The 24,973-nt window shown below is 37.1% G+C and overlaps 1 protein-coding gene, 1 long non-coding RNA gene and 1 pseudogene across 3 annotated transcripts in view; 2 read left to right on the forward strand and 1 right to left on the reverse strand.

The window, feature by feature from the left end:
• Nucleotides 1-15,173, reverse strand: part of LOC136828256 (uncharacterized) — a 28,809-nt gene extending 13,636 nt beyond the window's left edge. The window contains exons 1-4 of one of the 2 annotated variants that reach the window (XM_067086118.1): nucleotides 15,116-15,173; nucleotides 14,072-14,211; nucleotides 938-1,080; nucleotides 626-774 (exon numbers count right to left, since the gene is read on the reverse strand). The gene's annotated coding sequence lies outside the window, so the exon portion shown is untranslated. Of the gene's footprint in view, nucleotides 1-625; nucleotides 775-937; nucleotides 1,081-2,885; nucleotides 3,016-14,071; nucleotides 14,212-15,115 lie in introns of those variants that run through there. The other variant, XM_067086117.1, reaches the window with a different exon arrangement.
• LOC136828260 (uncharacterized) lies at nucleotides 4,004-14,205 on the forward strand. Its single transcript, XR_010849972.1, has 3 exons — nucleotides 4,004-4,512; nucleotides 13,196-13,331; nucleotides 14,089-14,205. It is a non-coding gene; the product is annotated as an uncharacterized lncRNA (long non-coding RNA).
• An 842-nt stretch (nucleotides 15,174-16,015) lies between the features above and the next one.
• The window catches only part of LOC136827799 (dynein axonemal heavy chain 10-like), an 86,496-nt pseudogene continuing 77,538 nt past the window's right edge, over nucleotides 16,016-24,973 (forward strand).

A 24,973-nucleotide genomic window follows, 5' to 3' on the forward strand; every position in this document is an offset into this window, starting at 1 on the left:
ATTCTAATCTTACAATCTGTGAATTAACCTAAAGTAAATAAATCTGAGTATATCATTATACGTTAATAAAAGTACGACAAAAAACGTTCTGTTTGATTAATGTTTAATAGAGTACAGTAAGAAATGTTTAAAAAGAAATATACCATTTACGACCTACAATTATTGTTTACAAGATACTCATACTATGCTAGAGGAGCAGATTTATATTCACATATTACAGGCACTATCTATCAAGATCAGTAAAGAGTACAGTATCAATACTGAACAATAAATAAACATCAACATCTCTAATATACACACCACTTTAAAAAATAAACAGGATAGGAATATAATTCTAGAACGAAACACTGCAACTCCTCAACTATTATCTATACATGATGATATTTTGCTAGGCTACTGTTTTAGAAGCTATGCATTTTATGGTACAACTCTCTTAAACTGAGGAAGTGTATACTGCAGTGAGTTTAATTTAGGCTAGAAATTATAAGGAAAAACTACAAGCTGTGTAATATCTGGAATTTTCAAGCATACCTCACAAACCATCTGATATGTTTTTGCTACTGCTCAATACCACAAAAATGCTTTACAATTAAGATTTCTGAAGTAGGCTACTCTAATTACTTACAATATTGGCCAGTTCTATAGTTATCTCATCATAAACCCTTCCTAGTTCATTGGTCCTGTAATGGGCTTTGGCTTTGCCCAAATCAGCCACCTTCTTTTTCAGTACATCCAGCAGGTGTGCAACATTTGCTCTCGTCCACGTTATTGATCCTGAAAAAACAAACAAAAATCACCTGTCTTCAACCACAGATAAAGTAAAAAGCCTTCAATATAATAACACCTTCACATCACTATGCTGACATAATAATATATCATTACGACACTTCATGACAACTGATAAATCTACACTTTAAAAAAGTTTCTTAAACCTTACCTTTAATTTTTTCTATCTGGTTTTGTCCCTCATACTTGTTCGTCAGCCTGTGCTTTTTGTGACACACAACAGTGTGTTCTATTGCATCTGCCACGCTCCTAAATGTGCCGTCACATGATATACAAGACAGAGCATTGCCGGGCCTGAAAATACAATTATTGTACAACGAAACTGTTTTGGTATGGTGACAAACTGTATAGAAATATTAAGAAAGAGATTGGCAGCCTAAACAGACCAATGGAAATGAGTCGTAAAGGTGCAGTAGCTGTTCACAGATGTCTGTTTAATGTGATGTTTCAGAAGCCCTCATTGAAATTACTTTTATTTTGATCGTCTCCTTCCTATAGCATCGCTTTACCAAATGTTATGCAAACAGTTGCCTGAGTCGCAGTACAATGGAACTGGTCAGTTTTGATGGATAGGAAATTGGCAGCATTTAAAAATGGTCTTGAGGGAGATATGAAGTGGCAGGACATATTAACCAAAGAAAGGATTGAAGAAGTGAACAATATCCTTGGTCAAGTTATGTAGGGAAGTAAGGGAATCTATTCTATGGACAGGTAGGAACCAGCCTGCTACCCAGCACCCTCACAGCTTACAAGGTTAGGTTTGGGATGGTTTAAGTTAGGTTAGTATGCATACCTGGGGGTGGATACAGAGTGAGGGGTCAGGGATACTGTACACCTGGTAGGCATTTCTATAGGTGCCATTTCAGAGGGAACAAAACCTAACCAGACTTGCCTTAACCTAACCAAACCTCGGACGCCGTGCGCTAACCTGGCCGAGGGCTTGGACCCCCTGGACCCACCCAAGTAAGTCGTGAACCCTACCTGTAACTAATTCACTGGTTTTATTAGATACCCCACAATAGCATTTCCTGCTATGGTCCCTCAATAGCTTGGACCTTGTTAGACATCTTGAGGTGGAGTTTGGGTCTTTTCGGCCGTAAGCAAGTTTACGTGCAAAATGGACGCCGTGTTTAGTACCAGCTCCTTGGGGATGTACGTAAAACAAAAAAATAATGATGGTAAATACCATAAACATAACATCTCATGTTGTTTTGGATGCTACAGCTGAAACGACCAGGACCGGTGAGGTGTACCCTCAAACCTGACCAAAATTTAAGACTGAAAGGCTAAGCCTACTGTCAAATTTGTCTACTAAATAGCATATATGGTAAATAAGGGTCAGAAATACTATTGGCCTATATTTGTACTCGATTACGCTACTGGTTTCAAGCTAATCTTTGCGTTAAATTTTACCCAGACCACCAAAGACATAGCCCCGGCCTATTAGCTCATTTGTAGGGTAGCCTACGACTATTAGTTCATTCATAGGGCAGCCAGCATTTATTTTATAAATTGCCAATACATATGGGATTGTAACTTGCATTTTTGAAAAAGACTTCATTCTCGTTACTTTGAACCCAAAAACCATTATGCGGAAATGATTAAAAACTTAATCAAATTAGACTCATAACGTAAGACGATACAGCATCTCCCTTCATAGATAATACGGCAAAACTTCAACTAGTAAACACCCCTGGGTTGCATTAGGTTGGTGTTTTTAGGTTCTTTTAATGCCCTGTCATTTCATAGCCATTTCTGCATGAAAAACCTTTTCGGGTTCTTCAAGCAACAATGGCTGGGTGGAGTCTTAGGAAAGGCATTCACATTTATCGCAACATTTCAGCTTACTACAACATCCAAATTCACCACAACATTCAAATTTATTCCGACATTCAAATTCATCTCAACATTCAAACTTATTGCAACTTTGCGTCATCGTAAACTAAGAGAAAAGCTCATCAAAAATGTGTCCGTTCATTCGACGGCAACAAAGACATCATGGAGGTTGAAAATATGTCCTTATTCGATCTCCTACGTTTTCTTTGTTATTTCAGGGAACTTTGCGTCCATTTTATTTAATGAATGATAAGGATACTTACGGAATCTCGTATGTGACATTATTAACAGCCATCGACTTATAAAATCCGACAAAATCGGTAAATAATAACTTGCAGAATTGGAATCAACGTAGTAGTAGTAGACGGGAGTGTCCTTTAAAACGGCTCCCTTGCTCGCTCTATTCATCCTCCGCTTGTGTTACTTTGAGTTTATTGTCTATATAATACCACACATTTTTTTATAAGTTCCCTCCTACTTTCAAGAATTTATTTCGAGAGATAGTACTGCAAATAACTCGCAGAGTTTGGATTAACATTACGATGACAGCGTCCAATATCCTAACTTAAGTTGCGACTAATATTATCGAGGGCCAAATTCATTCATCATAGTGTGAAAAACGCATAAACTTTACAGCAATGGTTGCTTCTTAATGAATACACATGTGTATATAGAAAACAAAACGCTGCTGATTTATCCTCGATAATATACAATAATAGGTTTTCCTAAACTAAAACTATTTCAGTTTTCCCACCATTCCAGTGGGGATTTCGTTATATACCGTAATGCTTGGCATTGTAATATGAAAATAAATGTATTTGACCTGAATTATATCCATTGCTATTTGGAAAGTTGCTTTAATACAAAATAGTAATCTGCATTTTGCCTTCATACATCAATCATTTATGATTTTTTTTATCGCGAATCTTGAGGAAATGAAATCTTTCTGTAGTAGGACAAACATCCGATCGCTTTTAAAAACTAGAAAACTTGCAGATGATTGTTCTTTATTTTGATTCAACAGCCCCTCTTATTTACGTTTTCACTTGAATCATGGAATCTCTATGCTTAGGACAGACATATACCGATTAGACAAAGGAAAAGCTTTCTATTGAGAATAAAATTTTCCTCATATCTATGGATTTGGTTCGCTCGCAAAGTTCACGGCAACGTCTCGTAATTTGAAGTTTTGGTAATAGTTTAGCCGCTTCTTTCTTTTTTGTGTTATTACGATGATAAACCCTCTGTCGTTATCATAAATTTAAATTAGATAATGATGTGGTATAAAACAGCAAAAAGAGTATTGTTAAACCTGCTATGCGAACTCGAGAGAAAACTATATTGCAAACTGGCAACTCACCATAGCAACGGGTCGGCGTCCATAGCGACAGGATCCAAATCGTATTACTTCCATATTTGTGTGTTTTCATCCACTGTTTTATCCTGTTATTTATGTTACTAGAGCTGCAGATAAGTAGTACATGCCAGGGTAGTTAAGCACGATAAGTGATATTCAGGAATGGAAGGTATGGCTGTTATATAACTGTTACGGACAATCAAAATTTCACTCGAAAAAGTGTTGTCATTGGCGGGTATTGGGAGACATCTCCGTAACTGAATGTAAACAACTTGGGAAACTAGTTTTTAGCGTAACGCCAGACACAAGATGTCGGCGAAGAGTAAAACCAGCAACGAAACCACCGAGGAAGTGGAAGAGGAGGTGAATGAAGACGGAGAAGAGGAAGAGAACAGGGAAGTGGAGGACGGCCGCGTCTGGTGGATCGGGAAGAAAGTCAGCGAAATGCTGAGGTTCGCTCTTCCGTCTCTCACTCCCTCCCTCACCTGGCCACAACACCCGGACCTTGATCATCACCACATTCCCCTCAAAAAGTAAGCCTATAATATATATAAGTTAGTCTAACCCTCTTCACCTTTTGTTGATTCAGTGTACGCTTTATTTTTACTTTCGAAAGTTCGAGGTCTTTGAACTGCAAGGTAAGTTTGCCTTAATCTTGACTCGATGTGTAAATTGAATACATGTCTTTTTTTTATATTTAAAATACGCAAAAACCTGTTCCACCGAAGGTATCATTAACTGATACTTTAAAAATGTAAACATCTAGAATGCAGAGAGAGAGAGAGAGAGAGAGAGAGAGAGAGAGAGAGAGAGAGAGAATTTTCACTTTAAAATTCTTAATTTTAAATGTACTTCAGAAAAGAGTATAATTTTTGTCAACATAATTAATGGCGTTTCATCGACAACCGAACTCAAATTGATCGTCTGTAAAAGGCTTTTAGCAGGAACTGCGCTTTGGCTTAATAGTTATAATAAATAAAGCTTTGCAAGAAGCAATATGAAATCTACTTAAGACCCAGAAGCTTTTCTTAATGCGCAGAGGATATAAATTACAGGAAGCGATAAAAAGTTAATGAAATCTTGATCTCTAACTCATGACCTCACGCACACACATGCAATGTAATATATATATATATATATATATATATATATATATATATATATATATATATATATATATATATATATATATATATTACTAACAGGACCTCATTGAAACTGGATGGCATCTAACGGAGATATTTATTCCATAAAGGTTACAAGTTATCCAGGGCCAACAGTCCTCATCGTCAAGTGTCCTTCGAATACTTGACAATGAGGACTGTTAGGCCTGGAAAGCTTGTAACCTTTATTGAGTAAATATCTCCACGAGATACCATCCAGTTACAGTGAGGTCCTGTTAGTAATTGTATTAATGCACAGATACTTGTGTAAATTATAAAGTTAATATATACATACAGTATATATATATATCATCCAAAGAAAACTGACGTCTTATTATGGTATCGAAGTTTTCATTCTGTATTCGCCACTCTCTCTCTCTCTCTCTCTCTCTCTCTCTCTCTCTCTCTCTCTCTCTCTCTCTCTCTCTCTCTCTCTCATTCGATTTCCTTCCTACCTTATTAAAAAAATTACTGATATCACTAACATGACTTCAAAGGAAAATGTAAGACAAAGTTTGTTGGTCTGAAATAGAATTATGCAACGCTAGGAATAAAAACCAAATATTAAACAAAATAATTTCTATCTAGACAACAGAATTTAGGTTTATATAAAATTCACATTATGAGCTTAAATCTGTATGGACTGAGTGGGTGTTCATTGAGAGATTTTTAAATAATAAAAAAACAGCTAAAACGTACTTCCGGAATCGATGTCCATATCTGTTGCGACGCCAAATTACGTAAACAAGCCAATCAATCACTCGGTGATTGCAGTGGGTATACGTATGAATGCTGAGAAGGCTATTCCATCTGACTGATAAAATTATATATGTATATGTGTGTGTGTGTGTGTGTACAGCAGAATCGATATCAACTTATTTAACTCTGTGATGGCTCAGTGGTCATAGTCACTGTAAACTATTTGTTTGTCAACCAGCCGGCAGTTCGAATCCAACTGGTGGCGAAGCACCTATCACTTGTAATTGCCAGAGGGTTTAAGTTATTCCAGGGGTATAGTGAATTGGCTTAATATATGTGAATATAAAATGTGTTACGGAGTATGCAACGATATATATATATATGTATATATATATATATATATATATATATATATATATATATATATATATATATATATATATATGTGCGTGTGTGTGTATATATATATAATATATATTTATATCATATATATATATTACATATATTACGATCGATAGACTAAATTCCCATCTTTTAAAAAAAGCTTATGTTAATTATACATTTCCGTGCTGCTAAATTCTTTGGCACGCACGAAGTATCGAAATTTGTCATTAGCAATAAACTCCCTTTTAAGATTAAATTATTACCATGAGGTTTCTGAGCTGAATTTTATATTATTGTTTCGTGTTGACGGAACCATAATTGAACGAGACAACGGGTATATAATGTTAAAAAGCAATTTTACTTAATTGCATCAAAGCAACTGGACCGCAATCATTTTAGGAGAGCTCAGTCAAAAGTTGAATGGGTTAATGAACTGAACTGAATATAGAATTTAGGCCAAGGGCCGGTGACCTACGAGGTCATTCAGCGCTGAAACGGAAATTGACATTTAAGGTATGAAAATTGTAACAAGAGGAAAACCTCAAAGCAGTTGCACTATGAATCAGTTGTTAGGATAGGGTTGAGGAGAGTAAGATGGAAGAAAGAGAATATGAAAGGAGGTACAGTAAAAGGAACGAAAGGGGTTGCAGCTAGGGACCGAAGGCACGCTGCAAAGAACCTTAAGTAATGAATGGGTTAATGCTTTTAGCATATTGTATTATTCCTTTATGAACAAGGTTTCAAATGAGATGTGTTTTGCAGCGATAATTGAAAAGTTATTCCAGCCTTTATGCCATTATTGGCTTCCGCGAAACAGGGGCATATAATATATTTTATAACCGAGTAATAAATAAATGTTTTAATATTTTGTTATTTTGTTCGCGTGACGTTCAGTAATCGACTTAAGCGTCGCCTTTAATCTCACTTTGGAAGCCAAAGGGATGGGCGATCAATTGCGCCTAGCGGATATGGAATAAAAACAAGTAAAAGTGCGTTTTCTGTACAGCCGCTACAGCGTATAATCAAGGCCACCGAAAATAGATCTATCTTTCGCTGGTCTCGGTATAATGCTGTATGGGCCACGGCCCATGAAATTCTCAGCCGGCCGTGGTGGCCTGTCCTATATCGTTGCCAGAAGCACGATTATGGCTAACTTTAACGTTCAATAAAATAAAAACAATACTGAGGCTAGAGGGCTGCAATTTGGCCTGTTTGATGATTGGAGGGTGGATGATCAACATACCAATTTGCAGCCCTCTAGCCTCAGTAGTTTTTAAGATTTGAGGGCGGACAGAAAAAGCGCGGACGGACAGACAAGCCAGCACAATAGTATTCCTTTCAGAAAACTAAAAACAGAAGGGAGAAGAGTAAAGAAAATAAGATATTTTTTAAAATAATAAAACAAATTACATTCTTTTGTTTTCAAATGGCAAATGATTCAAAATTTCTGCTTGTATAACCTATGGGTAAAGAAACAAAGGAAAAATCAAATGTAACGAAAATCTTTTACACGAAGAAACGGAATCTATATATATATATATATATATATATATATATATATATTAATATATATGTACTGTATATATATATATATATATATATATATATATATATATATATATATATATATATATATATATATATATATGCATTAATATATATATATATATATATATATATATATATATATATATATATATATATATATAGAGAGAGAGAGAGAGAGAGAAATATATCAAGCCCCATCATAAACTTTCTAAGCTAGTAAATTAATATTTTCATTTTCAAAGTTTAAGTCTCACAGCACTTGCCAATATTCACAACTACTTAAAGCTATTTATTGCCCAGCTCCACTCCCCACGACAACTCAGCTCCACTCCTACCTCCATATAGTTTGAGCCATCATGGCTCAGTCGCCATTTCGCTTCAGCCACGTTCCCCGGCTCCCAGTGGCTCCGTCCAAATTCGGGTCTCTCTCCACTGAGGTAAAGCTCGCCTATTGGGAAGCTGAAACGGGCAGCTTGAGTGATTCTGAGCGAAAATAACTTAGGTTATATATATATATATATATATATATATATATATATATATATATATATATAAGGTTTCATATATATATATATATATATATATATATATATATATATATATATAATGTTACGTATGGGTACAGATATATTTAGAAATAATATAAACAGAGAGCTTTCGAGAATCTGTTTGATTCCCCTTTATCTTTAAATATATCTGTACAACTACATAACTGTGGATTTGTTTCTCCATTCCAAGGCTCATGCTACTATGGGTATTTTTCAAAATGTGAATCATAACTGAGAATAATGTTCATATGGTTTGTACGATAAGGTAGTATCATTCTGTTCTGGGAAACTGATCTAGGAATAAATTCCTTCCTAGGTATTTTGATGTCAAACATATTGTTTGTTCCTTTTATACGAGCCATTTTTATTGCAGGCGAATCAAAAGTCGTTTCTTCAGAGGTTCATTGTGTAGGGAAGACAAATATTCAATCACTGGTACAGGTCTTTAGGCCTATATCAAATATGAACGATTTTGGGTTTGGTATAACTCCCCCCGCAACATCATCCATTCCTATCTTTCAGGTAAAATATCATTGTTTCATTTGAATATGTGGCAATCATTGGCATCTGTGACTTTTATCTGTCTGTCTGTATGGAGTTTCAAATGGCAAAACTTTGTAGATGGGACCACCTACCGTCTCACTATCAAGGGCTACGCTCCAAGCGGGAACGTCAAGTTGTATGGGATCGTCGGTAATGCTAGGTAGGACGTGGCAAGGACAGCGTTGTGTATTGTTCATGAAAAATTTTTCAGTCAAAGTTCAGTAAAGAATTAAATGTTCACAAAGAATGCACTTAATCGTAGCTATACGCCTCAGTAACTTTTGAATTTTACGGGCCTACTCCGATTCAGGGGTGCCGCCAGTTGCAATTCAGTGTCATGCGATGCTTTGGCCAAAGACAGTGGAGCATCAGAGTGTCAAAGTTCAGTAAAGAACTGAATGTTTACAAAGAATACAATTAATCACAGCTTTATTTCTAAGTAACTTTTGATGAATTTTTGCGGACCTACTCCGATTCAGGTGTGCCGCCATTTGCAATTCACTGAAATGTGATGCTTGGGCCAAGGATGGCGGAACATCAGAGTGTCGCATCTACACCAATGTCCCTTTGTACCACGAGCCGGAAAAGGACATGTTCGACAGTACTGCAGTTTATTTACCCGTTAAATCTGGCATCAGATTCGTCACGGTTCTACCCCAAACACTACTTCTGACGTGGGAAGCAGCAAAAACCAAGTGCGAGGAACTTGGAGAAACGTTGATGTATGTTGATGACCAGGCTGGTCTCAAAAGCCTAAACGAACGAACTGGCAGTCTCGGGCTTTACTTGGGAGCCAAGTGGGTGAGTCTGAGTACTTTATTTTGAATGTTTTACAGCAACATATTTTTGATAAAGTTATTTAGATGAAAAGTAAAGTTTAAAATTTCAGGAGGGTAGGATGTGTATCTTCCACCTAAATCAGCCATTCTCAACGGGGCCATATGACACCCTTTTTTGTTTTGAGGGGAGAGGGGGAATCTTATATCAAAGGGTCCTCAAACTGTGAGAAAGGGATCCCTAAAGGTTTATGAAAGAAAAACTAAGAGATTTCTGATCGCCTTACCTTTATCATGTTTGGTTAGGTGCAGATTCGTTAAACAGTTTCCAGAGCCAATCCAGGATATATAAAACTTCCTTTCCTTAGCTTAATTGCGGTAAAACATCGAACTCAATGATTGTATTAGGCCTGCTAAAATTTTTTTTCATGCGTGTTTTGGGGGTGGGAGGGAGTTGGGGTGGCGGGTGTTGGTGGTTGGGGTGGATTTTCTAGTTAAAGTTAAAGCTTTCAGTCCTCCAACAGGCTGTTGCCTCTTGGGCGGACATCAGCCGGGTAACCCCAGCCCCCCACCATGTCGTCACTCATGGCAGTAATGATCCAGTAGGCAGTCTCACTATCCGCTCCTTGGCGGGGAGCGAACGCTGGTCCCCAAGAATACGAGGCCAACACGTTACCAACTGTACTATCCAGAACGTTCAGATTTCCTTTTTGTTCAGGAATCATTGTTTTCCCGTCCACTTCTCCCTGTTATATCCTTATTTGGTAGAATTCTTTCAGGGTCCACGGCCAAAAAAACGGTTGAGAATGGTGCATCCAAATAAAGTAAAGTCAAACAGTGCCCCATCACCTGGAAAACTCAGTTCAATTTACCATTGATTTAGCTTCGTGAAGCAAAATTTCATCTGACTGCCAGACGAAGTCTGCTTATCGTGCACTGAGTTCATGCTCTTGATCCACTCCCTTCTAGGTTAACAACCGCTGGGAAGACTTGTTTGGAAACAAGGTCGCCTACGTTCCACCGCTGGGTTCTCACATCTTCTTGAAGGACTGCGTTTGTTTCTACGATGTTCTTGGCGTGGTCTTGAAATACGATGTGGCCTGCATTACGCCTTTTGCCTTGAGCGCCATCTGTACTTTCACCAGGAACTGAACTTTCACCAGGAACTGAACTTTCACCAAGAACTGAACTTTCACCAGTAACTGAACTTTCACCAAGAACTGAACTTTCACCAAGAACTGAACTTTCACCAGGAACTGAACTTTCACCAGGAACTGAACTTTCACCAGAACTTTTCAGCAAGAACTGAACTTTCACCAGGAACTGAACTTTCACCAGGAACTGAACTTTCACCAGGAACTGAACTTCCACTAAGAACTGAACTTTCACCAGGAACTGAAAAGATTACAAAAAGAGACGAGGTGGAAAATAGGTTAATATGGGAAGATACAAAATGTCTGTGCTGTGAAGAAATAACAGGAAACTTACTGCCAAACTTAAATTGACATTAGAAATAGATATAGGCCTAGATGATGACTGAAAACCTGGAACATTTCCAGCTCTACTGCCCATTAAACAGTGACGTCAGAAATAGATGTTGATTCGTGCAGCAGCCATATTGAGAAAATAAGGAGGAATTGATGGCTAACACCCTTCTATTTGCAGATCTATCGAAAGATAAAACTGAAAATAGGAAGGGGTTTATAAAAGATTTTTGGCATTACAGACAATAAACTTAAACAAAAACAAAGGAGGAATAGAACGAGCAAGGAGCCGTTACAAAGGCAAATCGTGCCTAGTACTACTACTACTACTACAAATATTGTAATGAAAGTATATGGAGACTCATGTATAACTGAACCACGAAGATGTGGAACATGATGAATATATAAATACAGACAAAACCCACGAAGGAAAGAGAAACAATGGAGTGCTGCAAGGCCTTTCGACTTGTATAGTCTGCTAAGTAAAGGACAACAAGTCAAAAGGCCTTGCAGCACTCCATTTTTTCTCTTTCCTTCGTGGATTTTGTCTTTATTTATGGAGACTCAGTTTAGTTATGTCTCAGAGTTATGTCTGGGGGCCTCATCAGTCATTGACAACAGACCTGTACTTGAATTTAACAGTGAATAGAAAACGGAAGAATCGTTATGTGGCGCCAAAAATTTGCTTCTTTGTATTTTCCAGTCTTCAGACATCGCATCAATACGTCAGAGACATCGGAAAAGCACTAGTTCAAATATCTTTATATATATATATATATATATATATATATATATATATATATATATATATATATATATATATATATATATATATATATATATATATATAATGTATTTACTGTAATACATTCATATTTTATATACATTCATTCATAAATGCATGTGCATGCTATTTTACACATATGCATTATCATATTATAGTGCTCACCTGGTTGTTACTGAATGAATAAAACCATTAAAAAGTCTATTAAAAACTATTCAAAAGCCTTTCATTAACCTCAGCATATTTTCATATAAATAATAATCTTAGCAATAATCCTAACTTAAGGTCAATGACTCCCATTGAGGCCAATTCATTTATATGATACTACAAACTGGCGTAGCAACTAAGAACCTAAATGAAACGGAATCCGATAGGTTATACGTTCCAATACTCAGATAAAATAATCATAATTGTAATCTGTGGTTATCTTGCAAAGAAATAGTGTAATATAATCTAATATGATGTAACACACACACAGGTAAGGAATTAACTGCTAAAGAAACGGCATGTTAACAACGGTCTAATGACATTAGTAGTAAAAGAAGAAGAAGAAAAAACTGTAAATCGGTAGAGAAAGAAGAAGAATTACCCCATACTTTTGCTCGCAGGGAAGAGATCTTCAGTTTTCGTCATGGAACTGACGCGTATTTCTTTTTTGCTTTTCTCCCATTTACGTAAACTGTGCTGGTAACTGGAAATGGAGAAAAAGAAGCACAGAAGGAAAGCAGATGTGGAGATAAAGGATAATGAACAAATGGACTTGAGAACAGAAGATATAAACGTTAAGACGCCGTCTGAAGTGAACGCAGCTCTGTGTCGATGGAATATATTGAGAGTCTTTTAAAACAAAGGATGCAAGAGAAATAAATGATGTAGGATTGGAGATTTTCATGATTTTAAAAATGCTTGCCGAGGTGGCTGTTGAGAAGGTCAAGACAACAAATAAAAGGCGATAGAACGAAAAAAAAAAAAATGTTAGTTCAAGTAGTGACAGCGAAAAGCTTCAGCATGATGGTTGATGGGTGGTTGACGGATAAACCCAAAAGCGATTTATTTCGATTAAGAAGCTAAAACAGAATGATAGAAGAAAAGCAGTAAAGGTTTCCACACGTAAAGGCTCGCGAATCAAGTATTTGTCATAAAAGGAACTGCGTGAGGGATTTGGGAATGAGGAGCCAGACTGCATGTGGCAAACATAGGCCTAGAGAGAGCTAATACCACAGTTATACTATAAACAAGAGGTAAGCGAATTAGGTTATTTTTCTTTCATTTCTCGATATTCATCAGATATCTGGACGAAGCCAAGGAAGGCAGTCTGCTTCTCTTTGGCACCCCGACGCTGACGACGAAGAGAAAGCCGAAGGAGGGGGCGGTATAGACTGGGACGAACAGGCCGTGGGAGCGCCCTTCTCCTCCGCTGCAGGTATGTGGCGCCCTACCACCTTCATCTCATTATATGTATCGAAAGTTTTGATTGGTGTGTCAGTCACCGGTTGTAGAATGGCAGGAACCTAATTAAAATTTTCACCGTGAAGGGAAAGCTATCTCACATTTAGAATGATAGTATTATCATTATTAGCCTAGCTATATCCTAGATGGGAAAGCATGATGTCGTAAGGCCAAGGGTCCCAGTAGGGAAAGCAACCAAATATAAAAAAAAGAAATGCAAAAATGAATAACAAATTATAGAAGAGAAACAGGAAATACAAAAGAATACTGAAAACAAATACGACAAATGAGACTATTGTGAGCATGCTCAACCAATAAGCATTTGCACTCAGGTGTTTTTTTTTTTTTTTTAGTTCGAATAAGTTTCTTTGAAAGTGGGTCTTTTTAAAATTGCTTTGCCATCTGGCCAAACCCTCAAAAAGAGGAATTTTTCAAGGACAGTGTATGTCAACGCTGTACCTTTTCTAGTACTATGGGACCTTGGTCAATATATTAACTAAAGATTAAACAGTCGTCTTCATTTTTGGAACCGACAGTAAAAATCCTCAGCTGAGATCACTGAAGGGGATCGTTATTGGCAGAAGTATCAGCTAATCAGAAACAAAACGGAAGCTTCAGTGGTATCTGCTGCCAATGCTTACCGTCAGCTCCAAGAAAAACAAAAAAAGAGTAGATTGTAAATACTGACTGATCTGTCAAAATTTCTAAACCTACCAACACTGATGTTCCAGGAACGACGACTTTCTCCTGGAAATTCGACGATGCTGACCAAGATGACGATGATGAGGAACACGAACCCAAACTTGAGGTTGAGGTGAGGAACGATCTAGCAGCTTCTTGGTTTTTAGACTCATCTAAATGTGGATGATTAGAAAATGAATTTGTGATAGCGGCATCGATTTTATCTGAACGCACTCTTTACTGAACTGATAAAAAAGCACAATAAACTATGAAAGTGCAAAATGAAAACATTATAAATCAACATTGTTTTAATAAAAGTGGTTTAAAAAGGTTTCAGTGTGATATCTCTGAGTCAGTGTTCATGTGACTAAAGAGTTAGGCCTATAATAGCCTCCTGTTTTAGTTCATTTCTCATACGGATGACTAAAACAACACTTGTGTCAATAAACGAGGTCTCTGTGGAACTTCCCCACTTTCCGTAACTAGAAATAACCAACATGGCACTTTTATAGTTTAGTAAAAATGTTCTCAGCCACATAACACAGTGATATATGATTTTTCTTTTAAAGAAAGACAATCTACTTGTAAAAATGGCAGTTTACTCGAAAATCTTGTAATACATCTCAGAAACTGGTAATTTCTTTCAGATAATCTTTTAAAAGCCTTTTAAACCAAGCATTTTATTTCAACACATAATTTAGTTCAAGCACTGAATATACATTTAAGCCTTACAATAAAATGAAAGTACCATCTCCAAAATTATATGCAGCACCATTGCAACAACACATAGATGTATTTAGAAGTGTTCTTTCTGTTTTGAAAAATCTTTAATCCTGAACCCATTTACGAAAACTAGCCTGGCGGGAGCGTGAGTATGCCAATGTTACTGTAAGACTGAGGAACCAAGGCTGGTTATCATTGCAGGCCACAATAAATTCACATCACTTTCGCACACGGCAATGAATTTCAGTCATTACACACACTTCATTAAACTTTTACGGTGCGGAATGCTCACTCTGGGTGTTTCCTCAACAAGAATTCATCGTTTTTAGCACTTGTATGCGTCTAATCCCTGACCTAAACAATAGTTCACTCTAAAAACACCTCACAGAAAACGGCCACATGAAATGTCTTCTTCACTGACGTCACGAAACTTTTGAGCAGAGAATTTCATCTCGTCTTTCACGCAGCCATTTACTAAATACTCTTATTATTTTAACCCATCTCTCCTTCGTTTCATAACTTTCTTTCTTCTGTCATAAATTTCACCCTTGTGCATGCGAACCTGATTAAATAGGTCTATCTGGACCGCATATTTCTGGCTTTCTTGTATAAACAAAAAACTCTTTTCACGTTAAAATTCTGGATTATCATCACTAAGACCAGAAGTTGATGAACGCATGTATCCTTGCAGGAACTCACACTGACACAGTCTTACTCTCTTTCACCATTTTACATACGCACATACACACATATATATTCATATACATATGAATACACGTTTCTCCATATGTCTCCTCACCGAGGATGGCTCCAGAGGGTGTAATGTTTCCTATCTCAACCAATCCTTCAACAGACATCATCCTCAAGCTATTTTTCTGCGTATCAGGATTGGAATGACAACAGAAGCAATCATAAGGCTGCCACAAACACCTACTTAGTTATGAAGTTTATCCTGTACGCACGCAACTTTCACGAAACCATAAGAGTTATGAATGAGAAATGTTCATACAGTCAGTGACTTCGTATCTCTTCTGTAACTGACCAAGTTAAGAGTTGATTGACTGTCTTTTTGTAATGGCTTTACATGTGAAATCAAACTATTTTAGCCAAGGAATATTGCAACAAACAGATGAGGCACGAAGTCATGGAAATGTTTTTGGACTCATTGGTATAATTTATATAGTGACTACAACTAATAGGATGAAATATAAAACACCTGAATCACAAAGTTACACTACACAAACGGTTCCACAGCCCGTCCATCCTTTTTCTAGACCTATGTTCAAGTGATGGGTGACGGCCCGAGGCTTCAGGTTCTGGAGGGCGGGTTTTCTCCTGACGTCATAGGCCAGGCTTCGGTGCTGGTGAAGAAGGTCGCTGGGGGAAGCGTTCCGCTCATCACAAACACCCTGGAAGCCAGCGTCCAAATGCCCAATTATCTCCACTTGACTTTCTTCCATCGCCAGACGCATTTCGTGCTGCACGAGATGTTCGATTCGGTGAGTTGTTGACTTGGATTATTAATGGAGATAATTTTGTTAAGGAAATAAATATTACGCGCAAATACTTGCACGATTATGATGAAAACGTTTTATGGATAAGGAAATCGAATAACGGTGAAAAAATCAGTAAATAAAAATACCTAGGTCTATATAAAAAACTAAACTATGTATTCAAAGGGAATGCAAGTTAAGGCCGAAGTAGGCGAGTTATGATCAGGTCAGGTTAAAGTTGGGGTTTGGTGGATTTTAGTTTTTTGAGTTGCCTTTCTTGCTTTCATCGGAAATTCAAAATCAAAATATTAAATTTCCAATACAAATGCAAGGACGAATGGCTCCATCAAACATTCCGCTTAAGGTGTAGGCCTACACACAACTCGGCCTCCTCTTCAGGATAGACCTATAGAATGGTTCTTATTGTCCCTCTTCCAAACCAACGTCCTCTTTTGGCTTTCAATAACCGGTTTTCATATCATTTTTCCTCAACAGCTCTATTTACCTCTATGTGAGAAACTCGGGAAGAGCGACCGAACTGGCTACTTGGCCTCCTTGTCGAAGACGTTCTCCAGGTAAGAATCAAACCTGAATTCATTTTGATTCTTTGATTTGTACGCTGGGAGATTATGCTTCCATTTGGGAGTTTGTCTAGGGTTTTTTTCAACGAATATTTTGTTTTTTTATATTTTTTTTTATTTTAGAGCAGTTTTTTTTATTCAGATAAAATAGTTTTAGGTTATGCTGTTACTGACAAAACTGCAAACTACTTCCGTTGCCCGATTCCCACTTGTCGCCGACCGGAATATTTAGTTCCTTTTGTTTATGTTTTTGTTAATTTTTCATGTCTTTTATATATGTTAATATTTGCCGTCTATATTTATGTTTCTAAGTTCATCCCCAAGGGGGTTGGTACTAAACACGGCACCCATTTTGCCCGTACAGTAAACTGGTAGTTGCCGAACTAGAGGGGTGTAGCAGTATTCAGTTTCACTCTATACTAAACCATCATTGATATATGGTTTTGGTAGTGACAGTTAAACCATCAAACACAATCTAACAATACATAGTTTCAACCAATCAATCATGCGTCCTTCCCTAGGATAAGTAATCTGAAGGAACTCGACCCTCCCCTGGACTACGACTCCGATGAGGACGAGACCAAGAAGCGCCCGACGAAGGTCGCCTCCACGAGAGACGCCGACGCCGAAGAAGGCGGGAAGGGCGCGAACGGTGACCAGAAGGAAGGCAAAGAGGAGGAGGAGGACGCGGGAAGGAGCTTGGAGGTGCTCTTCCTGAAGAACGTCAAGAGGATGAAGGAGAAATTCTCTCAGGTACGTTGGTTCTCTTTCTCGTTTTCATTTCTGCGATGATTTAATTTTCTTTTACGTTTTGCGGTTGTGTAGTGTCATTGTAAATAGGCATTCACTGTAAATTTCAATATATAAAATTAAAATGAGCCAAATAGCTCTAAATTACCAGTGCTTTTCAAGATTGACAAGTCTATTGCGTGCTTTCTGATGAATCATGAGGGAAGATTGTAGTACTAGAATGTATTTTAGTCTAGTATCCGTATTTTTTCCCCCCGAGAAAAACTGACTATAAAGCTTTCCTCTTTTCTTAAATAGGTAATTATATTTATTAACACCTCTTGCAATTTTTCTTGTATGCTGCTGGTTGTGTATTTTTCCTTTAATTGGCTCGATCCTCTACAAATTCGGAAAGGGCGGGAACTTGGCTCGAAAATGGCGGGAAACTTACTTCAGAAGCCTCCGTAGTTTCTCGCACTTTGAGCGTAATGACACTTTACGTAGACCACTTTATTTAAAAATTTTCATGTACAGTATAAGAATAACTCGAGTTTCGACTAATATGAAAAAAATATCATCTCTTAAAATGAAATCCTGAAGAGGTTTTTCTCTGCCTCAACGTATTAGGTAACTGACCCACGAATCCTGTCGATTTTTTCTGTTCTTCTTTAACGCAGAAGGTGAAGGATCCACGAATTTTGTCAAGTTTTTTCTGTTTAATCATAAAGCAGGAGGTCTTTTTTTCCTCCTCTCTGTTTCACCTTAATGTAAGACCTAAAGGAACCTCATATTATGTCATTTTCTTCTTCTTCTCGCAGGAAGTCAAGGAACCTACACTTGGGGACTTACGCCAATCATGGACCAATAATTATCTGGATCTTTCTGCGTCCCTGGCGTTTGTTAAAGCACACCCTGGTATGTTTACGTTTTCATTCTTATTCATTGATTACGTTTGTGTGTAACAGAGTAAATCAATAGTTCAATAGGAAACATGAGAGATAAGCAAAGAAGATTGGTTCATATCGAGGTTTATATTAGTACCATGTGTTTGTGTGTTTATGAAATACAAAACATTCTTACATTTCAAGTGTTACGTAGTTTAAGGACATCATGTTTTATTCATGTTAACGTTCACATTATATTATTCGGTGCTCCAGTGGATTTTGCGAAACATTATAATAAGGAATAATGGACAATTTACAAGTTAAGAGTCTAGGAAACGAAGGAAACTTAGCAAAGATGCAAAAATGTTTATATTTTCGTTTCAGCGCTAAACAACAACGCCGAATGCGACAGCGACATGATAACAGAAGCCAAAGGCAGCGTGGAAACGCTCTCAGGTCTCCACACCGGCTATTCCGACTGTTATCGCTCACTGTTCTACTTGGAAAAGTTCTTCAGGGTAAGATACGGAAATTACTCTCGCTGTGCGCGTCTTAGCTAGGCCTATTCTTTGTTTCCTAATTGATTTTCTTTCACGTCTTAATTTTCTTTTGGGAATTGTAGTTAAAGCTTATTTCACGTTTAATTTTCGTCAGCTGCATTTGGGAATTACCCCGCAGGAGGCTAGTGCCTTCAGTGCGCCTCACGCGGTGCGCTATAGGCTCGATTTAAAGTTCTTTGCAGCGGCGTCCCTTCGGCCATTAGCTGCAACCCCTTTCATTCCTTTTACCGTACCTCCGGTCGTATTCTCTTTCTTCCATCTTACTTTCCACCCTCTCCTAACATTTTATTCATAGTTCAACTGCGAGGTCTTCCTCCTGTTAAACCTTTCAAACCTTCTTACTGGTAATTTCTCTTTCAGCGCTGAATGACCTCATAGGTCCCAGCTCTTGGCCTTTGGCCTAAATTCTAAATTCCAGTTCGAATATCTATAGATATCATACTTCATAACGGCAACGCCAAAAAAAAAAAAAATCTGCAATAAAAATCCAGCATCAAAATTCATATCAAAACTTCCAGGTCGTGGGTGAGGGCCGCCTGGAAGCGCTGGCAGGCCACGCCGACGGGTTGCTGGAAGTCCTGGAATTCATCTGGAGGCTGGGGAAGAAAGATGGCATCAGTGGGAAAGTCCAGGTAACCCGAAATCACACCTGTCTGTTAATTGGTTTTGGTGTATGCATCTGGGTTGTGAGTAGGTGAGAGAGAGAGAGAGAGAGAGAGAGAGAGAGAGAGAGAGAGAGAGAGAGAGAGAGTGTGTGTGTGTGTGTGTGTGTGTGTGTGTAGGTGTTTGTTAGTTCCTGTTGGCTTTCTTAGTCAGATACTTTTTGCAAAAGAGGCGATAAGACAGACAGACAGAGAGAGAGAGAGAGAGAGAGAGAGAGAGAGAGAGAGAGAGAGAGAGAGAGAGAGAGAGAGAATTATGGTTGAATTGTATCTTCAATTCTAACAGGAAGTTATATCAGTAATTAAAGAGAGAGAGAGAGAATTATGACTGAATTGCATCTTTAATTCTATCAGATAGTTATATCAGTAATTTAGAGAGAGAGAGAGAGAGAGAGAGAGAGAGAGAGAGAGAGAGAGAGAGAGAAAATTCAACAATTAATACTTCTTGGAGCATGAATGTACAATTTAACTTCTTACAGAAACTAATAAAATTATTATTATTATTATTATTATTATTATTATTATTATTATTATTATTATTATTATTATTATTATTATTATTATTATTATTATTTACTTTCCAGATGATCTTGGAATCGGCTGTGCAAAGTCTGGTAGAGTTGGTCACCCAGGAACTGCGTCCTGTCAACCTCCTGCCTTCAAACATGCGTGAACCCGTGCCATTACTTGTAAGACTCTCTCTCCCTCTCTCCTCTCTCTCGTGAACCCGTGCCATTACTTGTAAGACTCTCTCTCTCTCTCTCTCTCTCTCTCTCTCTCTCTCTGAACCCGTGCCATTACAAGACTCTCTCTCTCTCGTGAACCCGTGCCATTACTTGTAAGACTCTCTCTCTCTCTCTCTCTCTCTCTCTCTCTCTCTCCTAATTGTCAAAGAAGACTCTCTCTCCCTAAATTGTCAAAGAGGTCGGTAAACTTTCCAGAATGTTTAGTTCTTGCTATATCCGATACACACCTTTTTCGGAACACAAATGTCTTTCAAGTTCTGTTAGAGCCTTCATTATAACTTTTTTAGTTCGTCAATAATAATGATTTTATGTCTCCAAATTGTTACATGGTTTTCAGAATGATTAGTTTCTTATTATATACGATATACAGCTTTTTTGAAGACAAACACCATCACGACAGGTATACATTACCAGTCGATGACCTATATGATATATTTCATGACATATTTCTTGATATATTTCCGTTGACAGCATTCTCGGTGATATATTTCCACTGGCAGAATTCCCAATGATATATTTCCACTGAGAGAATTCTCATTGATATATTTACATTGACAGAATTCTCACTTATATATTTCCACTGATAGAGTTCTCAGTGATATATTTCCTTTGACAGAATTCTCAGTGATATGTTTCCACCGACAGAATTCTCAATAATATATTTCCGTTGACAGAATTCTCAATGATGTATTTCCACGGACAGAATTCTCAGTTATTTCCACCGACAGAATTCTCCATGATACATTTCCACTGACAAAATTCTCAATGATATATTTCCTTTGACAGAATTCTTAATGATATATTTCCACTGACAGCATTCTCAGTGATATATTTCCACTGACAGAATCACAACAATATATTTCCACTGACAGAATTCTGAATGATATATTTCCACTGACAGCATTCTCAATGATATATTTCCACTGACAGAATTCTCAATGATATATTTCCACTGACAGAATTCTCAATGATATATTTCCACTGACAGAATCACAACGATTCCACTGACAGAATTCTCAATGATATTTTTCTGTTGACAGAATCACAACAATATATTTCTCAATTCTGAATGATATATTTCCACTGACAGCATTCTCAATGATATATTTCCACTGACAGAATTCTCAATGATATATTTCCACTGACAGAATTCTCAATGATATATTTCCACTGACAGAATCACAACGATATATTTCCACTGACAGAATTCTCAATGATATTTTTCTGTTGACAGAATTCTCAGAGCAGAGTGAAGTCAGCTTTGGCCATTGTGGAAGAGTGGGAATCTGTCATCACGCGCTACGGGGAGTCCATTAATCAATCTGGTTAGAATCCTTATATTTTTATCTTGTGTAGTATTGATATTATTTATTATAACAACAGAATATAAATAAATAAAATTATATATATAAATATATATATGTATATATATAAATATATATACTGTATATATATATATAAATATATATATATATATATATATATATATATATATATATATATATATATATATATATATATATATATATATATATATATATATATATATATATATATATATATATATCATCTGGCTCCCATTCGTGACTCATTTTTAATTAAGGTGACCTGGTGCCCGAAATATTCATTTATATAATTTGTCAATTCTCAGAGTAATTAATTTTTTTTAACTTCTAATCAAACAGAGAAATCTCGTATGATCAAATACAGAAATACATCGTGATAACATCAATCACAGACAATAAAATCTAATGAAGTGAAACATTAGGATAAAATGGTATAAAGTGAAATAAAATCGAAATAAAATAAATAAAATCCTATAAAATCAGACTCAGAAACTGATATGGTAAGAAATATTAATATATATTTTCTAATTTTTAAAGATTATTCCATAAGATTGAAATAAAAAAAAAACATAAAATCAGACACAGAAGCTGATATGGTAAGAAATATTAATATATATTTTCTAAACTTTTTATTCATATCAGCAAAGAGACAGAGGGACGGGCGACAAGACTTTGACCCGTGTCGCGTTTTGGGCACCATCGCCAGCGTCAGGTCAATCTGCGACGATCTGGACGAAATAATGAAGGTGGGTCATTTTGTCACTCGCTTGAAAACACTCTTCTTTTTTCCTATCTATTTTGCGTCTTCGAATGCCAGGGCTTAGAGGGAATAGGGATGGGTTATTCTTTTATTTGCTCTTCATCTGTAAAATTGACCTTCAATTTTCGTATCTGTATATTTATAAGTTTATTTAAGATACGTGTTTTTATGCTCATTTCCCAAAATTTTACTATTTTTAATTTCCTAAGTCTAGACTCGGCGAAGATATTGTGCTTTCCAAAGTTCAGCATGAACTTTCACATTCAGCTACTGAACTTTTTCCAGTTGCCATTGGATTCAAAGACTTTTTTTCTGGTGCGGGGTGGGGAGAAAGGGTTGTGGGGGGAAGGGATGTTGGGGAGGAAGGGAGGAGGGGAGGAATGGTGGAGGAGGGGAGGGAGGGAGTTGAGAGGTGTAGAAGGAGCCAAATAGCAGCCTTGTCTGAAATGTTCTTATTGTTTTGGTTCTCAGTCTAATTTCTCATTTGCATTTAAATCTTATCATTATCCTAGGTCCTCTTAGAAGCTCAAACGGGTTTCTCGGGCGAATGGTCTGCCCTCATCAGAGTCCGCGACCCCGACCAACTGAAGAACATCACGTCGCAGGTGCTGAAGGTGCTGACGGCCTACGACTTCAACATCTTTTCTCCGAGAAACTACGACCGATGGGTGAGACAGAAGGACGACTTCCAGCTGGCTGTCCAGAAGTGGGAACAGGCAGTCATCAACGCCATTCACGAGAGCTTTAAAGACAGGCTGTGAGCACCATGTTTTCTTTATCATTTTTACGTGTTTCCCTTTCACATCTTTGTTTTCCCTCTCATTTTTACGTGTTTCCTTCTTGGAATGAGTGGCTCCAGAGGGTGCTGCCCTTATGGCTGGTGCCAAGTCCAACCCCACAGATGAACGAGGGCTTAGTAGTATGGTTTTGCAGCATTACTAATCCAACTAGGCCTAATGAGCAGACAAAATAGATGAAGATCCTCTTATTTTATTTACTTTTTTATTGTGCTTGTTTATGTTCATTAATTGTTTTGCTTCATACGAGGATCATATACATATTAAAAGGCGCCGGAACCCTTTTACTGCAAAAATTGACTTTCCTCCGAGGCACTAACAAACCGCCATATTATCCTATGCAGACGACGAATTCGGCCGTCAGCTGCTGCCATCTGCCGGCGATTTTTTAAAGTACTTATTTGAAGTCCTCATCATTAACAGAATTTGGTAGGTTTTCTATATTTTCATGATATCTGGAGTTGAAGTTATGATACATGATTCTGTTTTATGATGGCAAGATAATTTTGTTGTCATATTGAACAACATTTTTTGTAGGATTAACGTAACTCTCGACAAGGAAGCTTCGTTACCGAGAGAGATGGTTTGTTTACATTTGGTATCGGCACCGTAGCCTAATAACAGCGGCCTTTTTGCTTTTCTTTCATCAGACCGCAGTGGCGTCGCTAGGGGGGGTTGGCCAGGGTGTCCTGGCCCCCCCCTGTTGAAATTCCCTTTGTAGCTAAACTTTAACCCCATGGTGGTCGAAAAGAGAATCATAGCTTTAGTCTTTTTTACACAAATAACATTTTTTTCATGGTATTTTGATCCAACTGAATGTTATCAACTTCTGTATGAAGTGATTGAACTATAGTTACAGTTTTGAATAAATGCAATGCAATTTTCAACTCTTGCTTAGAGTCAATTTCCAGGGAGAGGAGACGAAGAAGAAGGAACGGGATAGGTTGAAATTTTGAAGAGATTTTGGAGGGTCATAAGTCTTTTGTGTTATTGATGATATGCACTATTTTGATATATTTACATGACAAGGATATTATACTATAGTTGAAAATTAAATTTGATAATAGAAATTAAGCTAGTGTTGAGTATAAAGTTGTGAGGAAATTTACATTACAGTATTTGATACATTTGCATAAAGTAAGAGTTGAAAATTAACTGAAAATTGAGCTCTATAATTTCAAATACAGGTTTACTAATTACTATTACTATTATTTTCCTTCATTCACATCGATAGATACATTCGAGAATAGTATATTTTACTAATTACAGAATTGGTACATTAGTTTTGTGTAATTTTCTTTGGACCCCCAAAAAATATCTTTGCCCCACCTAGGCTCTGACATATAAAACAATACTGTACTTACTTTGGGTGAACTTAAAACTTGGCAGGGGTGTTTCGTTTATGAGAACAATTTAGAATGGAGTGCTTGCATTTGTCAGCTGATTTCTTACTTTTAACTCAAACCTGTTAAGCCTGGCCCCTGTACAGAACCTGTTGTGACTAAAACCATGCTTGTCACTTCCTAGGCAATTTCATGAACATTTTCGGTTCTAGAACCTCTTTCACTTCCTTCTTTGTGGAACCATTCCTGTCACCTTCAAGATCATCTTATGCATATTTGTAGAACCTGTTTTAATTTATTTTAGGACATCT

The sequence above is a fragment of the Macrobrachium rosenbergii genome, chromosome 42 (assembly GCF_040412425.1).
Source record: "Macrobrachium rosenbergii isolate ZJJX-2024 chromosome 42, ASM4041242v1, whole genome shotgun sequence".
NCBI lineage: Eukaryota > Metazoa > Arthropoda > Malacostraca > Decapoda > Palaemonidae > Macrobrachium > Macrobrachium rosenbergii.